We start from the raw sequence: 12,983 nt of genomic DNA, 5'->3' as shown, positions 1-12,983 counted from the left end.
CCGGTGAGCAGATAGGTGAATAGCTATCCTGGTGATAGCGTGTGGGTATTTTGGATAGACAGTGAGTACCTGAGATATGAATTTCCCAGTTATTGTGCCCTTCTGATAGCTTTCCCAGCGTGTTTGCCAGGTTTACTGTAGGTGTAGGGTAAGTTTATTCTTCTCTGCTTTGATGTCATTTATCAGATCCGTTGTAAAATCTTGCCAGGTGACAGTTTTGCCCTTAGAAAGGTGGTGGAGGAGACCACAGCCAACTATTTCCAAGTTCCTGGGGAAGGATCCCATGAGAACTTGCAGTGCGTGGGTGCTGACTGTGTTGCATGCTCTGGAGATGGTGAGCAGAATGTGGCGCTGTGTTGTGTCGAGCCTTCGTCTGTTAGTTGCAGTAGTTGCTTTGTGGTACCATGCTCCAGCCGCATATAGGATGATTGGTAGGGAGACAGCTTTGTGGTAGAGGGCAAGGGTTTTCTTTCTTAGGCCCCAGTCTTTTCGAGTAACTCTGACAATAAGGGAGGATAGCCTTCTGATTTTGTTGCGTAGGTAGCTAATATGAGGAGTGAAGGATAGGTGCCTGTCCAAGAGGATGCCAGGGTGTTTCAGCTCAGTTGTTAGCTTGATTGTGGTTCCCTGCACTTTGATTTGTGGAGGTCTCCTAATGCCTAGGGTCCCTCGAAGTAATATTGAGCATGTCTGGAATGTGATCCAGGAAGCCGTCCTGGACCACATTCCAGAGAAGTGGGCCTAGGACGGAGCCATGTGTGGCATCCTGTGTATACAGGTCTGGTTACGGAGTTGTGGGGATTTTCCTTATCAGCTTTCTTCGTAACTGGGCGGCGACTAGACCTTTGGGCATTCAGCTGTGCGAATTGTATCCTATTGTTGTTATATTGCTTGTGGAATGCTGCCATAGTCTAGTCTGCGTTGATGTATTCTCTTTGCCTTGTTGTAGACAGGACACTTGTTTTCCCTGATCGAGTGGTCCGCCTGTAGTTGCTGCGACTTGCAGTTCGCACAGGTCGGGGGTACCTCTTTTTTTTGGGACAATCCTTGTATTCGTGGCCCTTTTTCAGCATAATGGCCACATGTGGATACGGTTTGGGCGCAGGTATCTGAAACATTTGGGGACGGTCACGTGCTCGTTGTAACGCTGACTGCCCCAGTTTATGAATACTCTGTTTTGTTGATTCATGGTTCCCCATGCAGCCGGCGGAAGCTCCACTACCCGGTTTATGGCGTTGCCAGATCTGGACTTCGTCTAGTATCTTGGTGTTGTTAGCATCGCTGGGTCTGCTCCTGGATGATCTTGTTGTAGGTTTCTTGCATAAAGTTATTCTCGTAGTGTCTCTGGTGTCAGCTCTTTATCTGCGTTGTAGACGATTATGCTGGGTCCTCTCTTTTTTGGGGGCCCAGTTTCCAGTCCAAGGGTCGGTATCTTAGGGTTCGCGGTTATCAGTTGAGCGTCTTCTTTGGTTTGGGTTTCAGTAATTACGCCCGTGTTCCTTATTTTTCGTATGGGCTTGATTCTTGTGGTCTTCTGCCAGTTTTGTAATTACTGTGTTTTTCACAGTTTCACTTGTGGCGTGTTCTTCCGCTGATGTTGTTCTGAGAATGACCGGTGTAGAGTGGGCAGAAGTGTTTTACGTTTGGTAGCGGTTTGTGTTAGTATTGCTAGTGGTTCCTTTGCTTTTGTCCTCAGCGCTTCAGAGTATGTCGGGAGGCGCTGTGGCATGGTGACAATCTACGATCTCAGGGCAGTGGATATCCTATTAGGATTCTCCTTGATGATTTCGAGGGCCATTTTCAGAAAGAGAGTTTTCTCATATACAGAGCCCTCAGCTATGGTATGGTTCAGGAATGGTTTTTGTTGTTTGTCATCATTCATTTCTTTTTGGGATGCAGTAGCTTCTAGCTGTTCCTTTGTTTCAGCTTGATCTTGTTTACGGTTGGTTTGGGGGGGGGGGCAGGTCGGGTGTCCTCTGTTTCCTCTGGTAAATAATGATGGGGGTCGTTATTTTGTGTCTCAGTCAGCTGATCTTTATGCTTATCTTATTTCCCCTCCATTTCCGTCGATTCCATCTAACCGGGACTATTCGGTTAATCGGGTTCACAATGTTGGGATCAGATAGTTTGCTTAAAATGATGGCGATTGATGCCAGCCACAAGTTCGTGGTTGTAATTGGAGGCACATAGCAGGCTCTGGAAGTTTTGGGGGTATCCCCCACTTACAATAGAGGGGGAGGGAACACCTACGCACAAAATTTCTCCTAGAGAGATGGGATTACTTTCCCCTTTAGTTTTCAGGGGTGCTGAAAACGCTGGTAATGTCGAATTTACTACAAGTACATAGTTAATGGTGTTAGCCACATCCATGGATTGTCTATGGAAAGGGGGGGTGAACACATGGTAATATAGGTTCCCCGTTGTTTTGATATATCACAAGGTGATGGGCACTCTTGCAGCCCAGGGTAGCACTATTGAGGGGATCCTTCCTAGTCAAGAACCAGATTTGAATGTGGCAGCCGCGTTATTTCGGAGCACTCTCCATTACCTCGTTGTGAGCGGCATGGTGACCTGTCTCACAACAAAGGAAATAGATCATCATCAGCCATTTTCAATCCACTGCAGGATGAAGGCCTCTCCAGCAACTTTCCAGTTCCTTCTGTTTTGAGCACTGGCCATCCATTTACTATCCACAAACTCATGAATTTCATCTATCCATCTCCGCCTTTGTCTTCCAGGTTTTCTTCTAGCTCCTCTTGGATACCATTCTGTTATTTTCTTAGTCCATCTGTCATCATGTCTTTGAGCTATGTGTCCTACCCAAGACCATTTTAGTTCTTTAGTTTTGATAAGAATGTCCTTTACTTGAGTTTGCTGCCTAATCCATGTGTTTCTCTTCTTATCTAACAGTCTGATTCCCAATATGATTCGTTCCATTCTTCGCTGTGTAGTTCTCAGCTTCTCTTCCATTCTCTTGGTGAGTGCCCAAGTTTCACTTCCATTTTCTAATGCACTTTGTGAAGAGCCTTGGCAGTTTTTGTGTTATGTCTCTTCCTCCTAATTTTAACAACTCTACAGTAACTTCATCTTCCCCCGGGGCTTTCTGATTCTTCATTTTCTTCAGTACATGTTCTACCTCATCAGGAAGAATGTCGGGTATGTCGTATGTGTTGCTACTTTGCAATCCATCTTCCCCACTGCTGGCATCATTCCCTCGCTCCTTGTATAATTCTCTATAGCAGTTGTAAGATTTGAAAATCTTACAAAAATAAAATATTTTTTATTAAGACTTTGAAAGTTAGTTTTCCTTTGATTCTTGCCATTAATAGGATAAATGGGTAATATCTGCAGTTTCAGAAATGGGAATTATTCTGGTAAGAGGTATAAAAATTAAAAGAGTAGTAGGAACGAAAACAGGGCCATTAGCTTTACTTCCGTTAAAGCAGGGAACTGATGGAGAATACTATGACAAACCCAGCAGGGGGTTCCGCGCAACAAACAACTTAAGGTTTATGAGGGGTCACACACTGGAAACGTATTCGGAAAAGCACACACTAGTTTCTAAAAATAGACACTATGGTAGCCAGTGTCACTATTTGTGGTTTTTTTTTTTTTTTTTTTTTTTTTTGAGTGCAATAGACACAAGCTGTTATGAGACAGAAAGAGTTGTTTTGAAGTATTCGGCCGACATCAAAGAACACAACGGATGTCAACAGGTTGTAAAGAAAGGGGTATAGAGAATCACGTGCTACGGGGCAGGCTGAACTAGGCTTTCCAACAAATGAAAAGGGAAAATTGAAAAAGAAAGGAGAAGATTGGTAGAAAACACTTTTGGAGAGGCGTGGAAAACTCCGGGGCAAATTGTGGATGGATATGGACACAAGATGAGAGAGAGTGAAAAAAGGAAGAGAAGGAGAGGAGAATTTTTTTGAGCGGTGCTAGTGAAAGGGTGAGTCGGGTAGAGTTGCTTGAAAGATGATGAAGAAATAGCCGACGAAAAAAGTCGAAGTGGGGTTATCAGTAATGTAGTGAGTGAGAAATTAGGAGATGAACTGGAAAGGGGTAGTAAAAGGAAGTTCTGCAAACAGTGAGAATGAGAGAAGAAGATTCCCTTAGAACACCCAGTCCACCGAGGAAGGCGATAATATCCTGATATAGTCATGAAAGGCAAAGGTAGCCGTCCTGACAGGAAAAATAATAGATCCTGAAAGCGGAGTAGCAGTTGCGAACGCCATATGATGATGCCCTGGAAGCTGTAAGATGTTGCCCTGGATGGCGGAAGATAGCAGCTCTGGATAAGGATAGGATAGAAGGTCCTTGTGAAGACACCGGATCACAGAAATTAAGTAAGTGAAAGTTAATTTGAGAATACTGTAAGTTAACTGCTAGAGAAAGGACTGTAGTGCGATATTTGGGGAATTCAATGATAAGAGAAAGTTATTTTGAAAATACTGTAAGTTAAATACTAGTGAAAGGACTGTAATACGATATTGGGAAATTTAATGATAAAGATAAGATTAGATGAGTGAACCAAAATAGGAGTAAAATCTACTCTAAGGCAATTATGGTTGGTTTAGGCAGTAATTTGGAATAAGGAGGATAGTAATGTAGATGAGAAAGTGAACGGAAGGAATTGTAAAAAAAAATAGAAATATTAAATGTGTGGAGATAAAATTTATGTATATTGCCAACCCTTAAAGGTGTGTTTGAATGTAATATTGTATTTTGGTGATCAAGTTCTGTAACTGATAATGGTTAAAGAAATATATAAGAAAGAAGAATAGGGAATTAAAGAATAAATTGGTAGTTATGATGATACATAAAAGTAATATGATCAATGATATGTTTAACTTTAATGATAAAAAATGTTATTGACACCTATGAGGTATGATTTGATTGTTTTGTAATAGGAGCAGAAATAAGGTGAGCATATAAAGAGTGTAACTATTTTACCTGTGTATGTGTAATGAGAAAGGTGAGATAAAAAAAAGGGGTCAAGTCTGTAAAGGAGCCTGTTAGATAGGAAGAGACTGGATATGTTGTAAGTACCTTGGTGTTGAAACAGTGAAATTCTATTCTCAATGAGATTTGTTATGATTTAACTGTAAATATGCATAATAAACTTGTTTTTTTGTATAACAGTTGTATAATTATTTGTTGTACTGGACACAAGCCCATCCGAAGGGAATAAAATACATCTAGAAGTTTCCCCCCCCAAAACCTGAAGTCTTCTGTGAAGTTGAATAGTCAGATGCGCAAGTGGGGAGATATTATAAAAGGGAGTTGTTTAAATAGGGGAATAAAATATAAAATAATATAAATTAAAATAATATATATATATATATATATACACAACATTTTAAACCCCCCCCACAGTCTTCTGCTATTTGAATTATGCCTTCTGTGCTGTTTATAAGTACACCATCGCTATTCTTCAGTTTCAGTATCATTTGTCTTTCTGTATTACTGCTCATGGCTGCTGATTTAAATTTTTTGTTTTCCCTTAATGTTTGTTCTACTTTTCTTGTGTTAAATCTTCTTATGTCCTCTCTGAGTCTCTTTCTAATGGCTTTGCATAACTCAGTATACTCAATTTTCTCCCTGTCAGTGTTTTTCTTGCTCTTCATTTGTCATCTTTGGTTCATCATGACAAGTGTTTCTTGACTAATTTTTTCTTCTTTGGATTTCTGTTTCCCTATAGGTTTCTTGGGCTTTATCACTTTCAGAAAGTTGTAATATTCCTCGTCGATATCTTGGTCCTGAGCAGTCTGCAGAAGCTCAAACTTGTTCTTAAGTTCCAGTACATACTGCTTTTTCTCCTCCTCTGTTATCTCAAAGACCTTTGTATTATTTACTCGAGTCAGTTTTTTCCTTTCCTTTCCTACATCTATATCAAGTGTACATCTTACCATTCTGTGATCACTTCCAACATTTACCTTATTCAGGACGGTAACATCATTCACAATATATCTTCTGTTAGTGAGGATGAAGTCGATTTAATTAATAGTTTCATTAGTTTCATTAAAAGTGGACATGTAAGAATCCATTTGGATTCTTACATGTCCACTTTTTGTTCATCCTTTTCTTGAAAAAAGTGTTCATTACTGACTGTCCTTGAGATTCTGCAAGTTCCACAAGTCTTTCGCCTCTTTTATTTCTATCACCAATTCCAAAATATCCTATAGTTCCTCTTTCTGCACTGTTTTGCCTTTTTCCAGCCTTAGCATTGAAGTCCCCCATAATAATAGTGTAGTGGGTTTTCTGCTCATCTAGAAGACTCTCAATTTCGGTGTACATTTCTTCAACCTCTTCATCATCATGGCTCGATGTTGGTGCATAAATCATTATAATCTTTAGCTTGTACCTCTTAGAAATCTTGAGTATTAGGAAATAGATAGAGAACGTAAAAATCTGGTTAAATATCCCTAGAAAGTTAAAAAGATCTCACTCAATGAATCCACTGTAGGTAGAGTTTAAACATATTTTATACAAAAATCACGGAGCGATAAACAACACGTTCGAGCGGTAAGGCCGCCATATAAGCGAGTCTTCGAGTGCTTGTGCCATCATGGTGGGTGTGGTAGCGGGAGGCAGACGACGCTTGGTATTGGCCCATTTCGATAATCAGTATTCAGCGGTGTACACCGCTGAATACTAGTTATCGAAATGGGCCATATTTCTGCACCATAGAGAATGGCGGGGTAGACCGTGGAGGTGATGAATTTTTTAACAGTGAGGGGATGTCGGACGTGTAGCAGCTGCTGCTTTGAGATCCACCGTAGACGAGAAAATTTGGTACTGATTTTGTCGCTCTAGTTGACAAAGAACATCTTTTGATCAAATAGAATGCCAAGGTCTGCGTGCGAGGGTACGTTTGGTATTGGTACCCCTCCGAGTGAAACGTTGAATCAGGGGTGGCGAACCTATGGCATGCTTGCCAGAAGGGGCACGCATACAATTTTTTTGGACACGCGGAATTCACAGCGTCCCAAAAAAAATTGTCAACTTGTCAACTATTGAACAGTTTTCTTCAAGATTTGTCAAGTTCAGAGAATTGGAAGAAACTGAAAAATTCATTAAGTTTGCAGACAGTGTAAAATTAGTCATACTGAACCTGAAAATGTTTCAGTGGATCGACCTGGATGATTTTGAGATGCAGTTGATTGATTTTCAGAGCAGCTACATTTGGAGGCAAAAATTTATCGATCTCACAGGTGATTTAGAAAATATTGAAAGGGAACGATTAGTGATGGCATTGGCAAAGAAAACTGCAGAAATGAGGTATTAAACGTTCCTGAAATTTTTATCTAGCAATAGCATTACTAACAATTTTCTCATCAACATTTTCTTGTGAGTCGTTGTTCTCAGTGATGATCTTTGTTAAGTCTAGTCATAGGAGTAGTCTTACAGATGAAGCTAGTACTGCATGCATATCTCTAAAAGTTACAAAGTATAAGCCTGATGTAAAGTATCGTCAGTGGTGCAGCAACAGAAGTCTCACTGATGTTTTATATTTAAAATAAGTGAGGTTTATCATTTCATATTAAATTTGTTCTGTAAGCTAAAAGTTACATTTTTGTTATGAAGGATTTTATTTTAATACGTTTATTAAATCATCCTTGACATAATGTCTTTTATTTCATTCTTTTTTTTGGTTACGCTTTTGTCAAGTAAAACGTGTATGAGGTATGAGGTATTGAGGGTCTAGCGGCTCCTGGGATTTCTCCCATCTCCGCGAATGTTCTATGTATCGGTGACAGTACCCTGTCAAAGCCAGAGATTTAGAAGTGTGTGGGTCATGAGTAGTGTTATATGTTGTGCCCATTGTTTATCCGGCTTATTGGCCGCCAGGCCCCTAATGGGACCAGACGTTGCCCATACCTCGCCACGTGGAGGCTCGCCGGGTGTTACCATTGAGTCAATTGTACTCTGGCAGGTCCTGCCACTTACTTTCCTGGGATTTTAGTGGCTAGGACCTAAAATAAAATTGGAACGACCGCGGTTGATTTTAAATCACTTACATTAAAGCACTAATATGGGGTTTGACGCTGAAAGCCTGTTTCTAAAGTGCCTAAAAGGTTGGGCGAAATTTTTTGGTGTATTTTAAATTTGGACGTGTAGGGCTATACGCTGTGCAAGAAAAAGTGCTGGGAGGGGAGAGTGAAGGCTGGGGGGTGAAATAGGAAGAAGAGGGTCGATAGGGTAGGTGACCCCCAATTTTTCAGTGAGGCATGCCCATGCCCCACCAGAGGGAAGAAATGGTGTGGCAGGGAAGAGAGGCGACAGCAAGCCGTCACCTCTCTCCCCTGCATGGAGTGGGAGTAAAAGAATTGCACTGCACAAGAGAGTGCAGAGCATAGAGCCAATATGGCTCCGTTGAGGCATCAACTTGGAATTTCTCTATCTTCGTTGGTCTTCTCTGTCATTGATAGCCATATTTTTCCTCAGCTATGAACACTGGTCAGGTCCATTGTTGGTCTGTTAGCTATGGCTGTGGTTCTCTTCATCATGGGAAGATCCGCAGCTCCATGGGGTTATTCTTGCGATCGCTGGTTTTAGATGATTAGTAGTAAGCAGGTTCCTGGGCGAGGTTCTCCTTGAGTCCTCTCCACTCGTGTTCTGTGTCTCCCTTTTTTTTTATCTTCTTCTGTAGATGGCTATCAGTGTTTTACGCCTACCAAATAGTTTTTGGTCATATTCCTTTAGCTCCCTGTATTCCTCAAGTGAGTCCAATAGATGTGATTCCAAGTTCTTGGGGAGGTAGTGTATTGCAGTGATCAGTCTGCACCTGAGGTCCTCATAATGGGTGCAATCATACATAATGTGCTCCCAGTACTCAAGCTCCCCACAGGCACATCTCGGATCCACCTCAATCCCCAGCGCTGCCAGCTTGGGTTTAAAGGCCCCGTGACCAGTCAATAAATAGGTGGTGTATAAGCCAGGTAAAACGTGTATGAGAAAAATAACGATGCAAAATTCTCAGTGGCACTTGAGGGCAGTTTTTTTTTTTTTTTTTAAGATTTAGCCAATTTTGGCACGCGCCCTTAAAAAGGTTCGCCACCCCTGCGTTAAGTAATGTAGGAACAAAGAATTAATTATGGTGCTTTATAGTATGTGAAAAGGAAGAGTAGATATCACATAACAAAAAGGAAGTAATCAGTATTTCCTGATATAGCTGATAAGGATATCTTCAGTTTATTTTCTGTTTTAATCGGGATAGATTCCAAGAGAGGTGAATACATATCGTTAAGACACACCGAAAAAAATCCGTGTCCTTTTGGAACGTGAAGAGTTAGTTCTCTTTAATGCCAGTGAAACAAAAAATATAGATCTTATTTGAATTGCGATTGTCGGTCAAACGTTGTTATCTGAGGTAATCAAAATTTTCTGAAGATTCGCAGAAGAAAGAGCAGGTAGCAGATAAACAAATTTTTAAACTGAACGAAACTGCAAGTATAGCGGTAGAACTATTGTGGCTTACAAAAGAACCATTTAAATGTAAAAACGTTACTTAAAAATAAATTTTTTTTTAAATGACTTTCAAAACGATTGTATACCAGGCTGTTATAAGCTTAGCATTTAATTGTAAGGTGGCCACTGAAACTCAATTTTCACTCTATTGGTGGCCACCAATAGAGTGAAAATTGAGTTTCTTTTAGAAATATATAATGCTTATGTATCTTTGTATATACCGTTTTCGGATTCTTACCTTGTAAATATTGTGTAGAGAAATATATCGTACTTTAAATTTTACAAGATGCATCTTTATTAGTATAAAAATACATTGTACATTTAATCAGCAAAGCCCTTTTCAAAGGAAAATCGTATTCCTCATCTTGTGCGAAAATCAAGGGAAACCAGACTTAGCTGGACATGACAATTTTCTGTATACTGTATTTTATTTTTTAGAAATACTCTTTCCGTGGTATACGGCTAAAAGGGGCGCAGCTCTTATGGAATGAGGAGTGTAAAATTTTTAATGAACGACTGTCCCCATATAGTACTAAACTCGAAAGAAGTTTTATTTGTGCAAGTTAAAACCAGAATAAACCGTAAGGTGATAACACCTCTCTTTAGCAATGTTGTTTTCTCCGATTGCTTGAGCGTAAAGGCATTGTTATCTATTTTGTTTAAAACCATTTAAACAACTTGAAGCCTTAAAGACCAGAACCTTTGTTTTCTTGGAAACTCCTGGTTTACTGGCCGCAAGGGTTAAATTTGTTTTTATTTTTAAATGATAAAGATCGAAACAAAAATAGAGGACACAACCGAATAGTCTGAAACATAAAGGTAAAAATTTGTCTTCATTATTGATGTACTGTGCTGCTAGTGGTATCCTTTAGTTGATGTTTGTTCGTAATAACAGATTATACTTGCGTCCATGTAAAGAATTAGATTTATTTCACACAAAAATTATATACCTGTATATAATTTTTGTGTGAAATATTTGTAAACAGGTGTCACCGCATGATCTAATTGGGGTAAGGTTCACTTCCTGAATGAGATAATAATCCAAAATTAAATATAAAGATAAGAGGAGGGCGTTAGATGTCTATATCCTTGGGTGTCATTCAGGTTGGTGAATTATCATTTTATCCGTCCAGCCCTCCTCGTAGGAGGAATTTGTTAATGATAAACATTGGACCTCCCAGCAGTTATTTTCAGGGAATACGTTGGTTCGAAAGAAGAGTTTAGTGGAGAGCATTAATTTTGTTATACTATCTATCATCAGTACATTTAATCTAATACAAACCCAGCTTCTATTGAGAATCATTATTACCTGGTATATTAGTGCAAAAATGTGGTGACGTTCTAGGACAAAACTAATTACCTCTACTAATTTATAAACCATGATGTAATATAATATTCTCTGACATTCTGCCATTTTTGCATATTGATAAGAAGAAATTACACTTTCTCCCTGTCTTTCTCTTTCTTAGAATTCTGAAGATTAAAATTTGTCAACTATCAGAGAAGAATTATGAGTGAACAGTAATATCATAAGGTAAGCCATTAAAATTATTCATCTTTCTTTTTTTCTAGTCACATAAATCAGTGTGCATTGTTCTCATCATAAATATACTCACTAGAGTTTGGAATATGCTTTGAAAATATTTCTGTTTACTGTGGTTGTCCAAGCACCTCAGACTTCTATATCATGAGTTAATCATTAGTGTAATTTAGCTTACAAGCTACATCCAAAGAAATAATCATAAAATAATGGTCTTTTGATTATTTCCACTGACTATTTTCCTACAGTTCATTGATGTAAACTTTGCGAGTGAACTGGTCATATATCACATAACAAGGTTTGTGATTTTTTTAAACAGTGAATTGCAAGTGAAATACAGGGTTCTTAAAATTAAAGTATCCCTATGTAGAGGGCTCTGGAGTAAGTTCTAAGGCTCGTACTGAAGAGAAATTCGGACAACAGGTACAATAAAGAATGCGCTCGCCATTTATTGGGGGGGGGGGGTATTAGTTACAAAATTTGTCACTGTATGGCGCGTAACTATCTTAGTTACAATTATGCAAATAATCGTAACTTCAAAAGTTGCGATTATGCAAATAACCTAAGTTATTTGCATAATGCAAATTATGCAAATAACGTAAGTTATTTGCATATAATTTGCAAATATGTTACGATTATGCAAATAACACGTTATTTGCATAATCGTAAGTTATTGCCACTGCTCTACTGTACTCTATAAAAGCAAAGCAGTCTCTTCACAATCATACAGTAGATGTTTGCCTGCACTACAGCAGCAATGCGTTTGTGCTGTCCGCAAAATGATTGCGAAATTTGAAGAGACAGGACATCTTGGTGTCCAACTAGGTAGAGGTCGAAAACGAGTGGACTCCTCTCGTGTTGAATTGGTGTTGATTTGATAAATCCACGACAGCCATAGCTGTTGTGGATTTATCAAGTCAATCTCCATGTGGTAATGCAAGTGTGCCAGCTGTTTATCATGAAGTGGACATGCCGTATTCCACTGTAAGGCTAGTAATACCGTCAAGGTGTTGCGGTACTATCCTTACAAGATGCACACGCTATAGCAGCTAAAGCATGGTGATGCAGATATTCGTTTCACATACGCACTTCAGTTTTTGGCGCGAATGACAGTAGATATCACTTGGCCACGGAATATCCTTTGGAGTGAATCCCATTTCTGCTTAAATGGTCAAGTGAATATGACCATTTAACAGTTGCCCAAATGCAACAGTGAACTCTCGAGTTATCCAGGAGGTCCCGTTGCATTCTCCAAAAGTGACAGTGGTGTGGATTTACGGCCACATTCATGATTGGGCCATATTGGGCCACTGACTGGACCCCGCACCTGTTCCGTCACTGGACGGAACAGGTGCGGGGACATAATATCCCAGCGATATTATGAAATGTTGGCAAATTTCGCAATACCAGAGCTGCAACAACGTGGGGTGCCTTCAGGATACCATATTCATGCAAGATGGTGCGACACCCCCACATCCACCGTTGTGTCCAAAGATTGCTAAGGCAACATTTTACAGACGAACGGGTCATCAGCCATTGTTTTCAGACATCTTAGCCACCCCGATCACCGGACCTCACCCCATTCGACTTCTGGCTGTGGGGATTTTTGAAGAACCATGTGTATCGGGAAGGTTGTCAAACTCTGCCAGATCTGAAGGACAGCATTAGACGTCATGTGCTGGCTATTCCAGTTGACATGTTACGTTCTGCTGTAGAAAATGCTGTTCTTCGAATGGAAACTGTTGTTGACCAAAATGGAGGCACATTGAACAGTTATAGCGCTGTTCAAGTGATTTGTATTGCCACAGCGCCATATAGTGACAAATTTTGTAACTAATTTTTTCCCCAATAAATGGCGAGCGCATTCTTCATTGTACATATTGTCCAAATTTCTCTTCAGTACGAGCCTTAGAACTCGCTGCAGAGCCGCCCTCTGCATAGGGATACTTTAATTTTAACAATCCTGTATTAA

General features: G+C 39.9%; 1 protein-coding gene across 1 annotated transcript in view; it reads left to right on the top strand.

Moving 5' to 3' along the window:
- The window catches only part of LOC150085454 (uncharacterized), an 860,907-nt gene that overhangs the window by 258,608 nt on the left and 589,316 nt on the right, over nucleotides 1–12,983 (top strand). Inside the window, exon 3 of the mRNA XM_090374571.1 lies at nucleotides 10,941–11,005. The gene's annotated coding sequence lies outside the window, so the exon portion shown is untranslated. The remainder of the gene's footprint in view (nucleotides 1–10,940; nucleotides 11,006–12,983) is intronic.

This window comes from Mastigoproctus giganteus, chromosome 5 (assembly GCF_048544385.1).
Source record: "Mastigoproctus giganteus isolate SK-2022 chromosome 5, ASM4854438v1, whole genome shotgun sequence".
Classification (NCBI taxonomy): domain Eukaryota; kingdom Metazoa; phylum Arthropoda; class Arachnida; order Uropygi; family Thelyphonidae; genus Mastigoproctus; species Mastigoproctus giganteus.
This window is presented reverse-complemented; position numbering and strand designations above follow the sequence as displayed.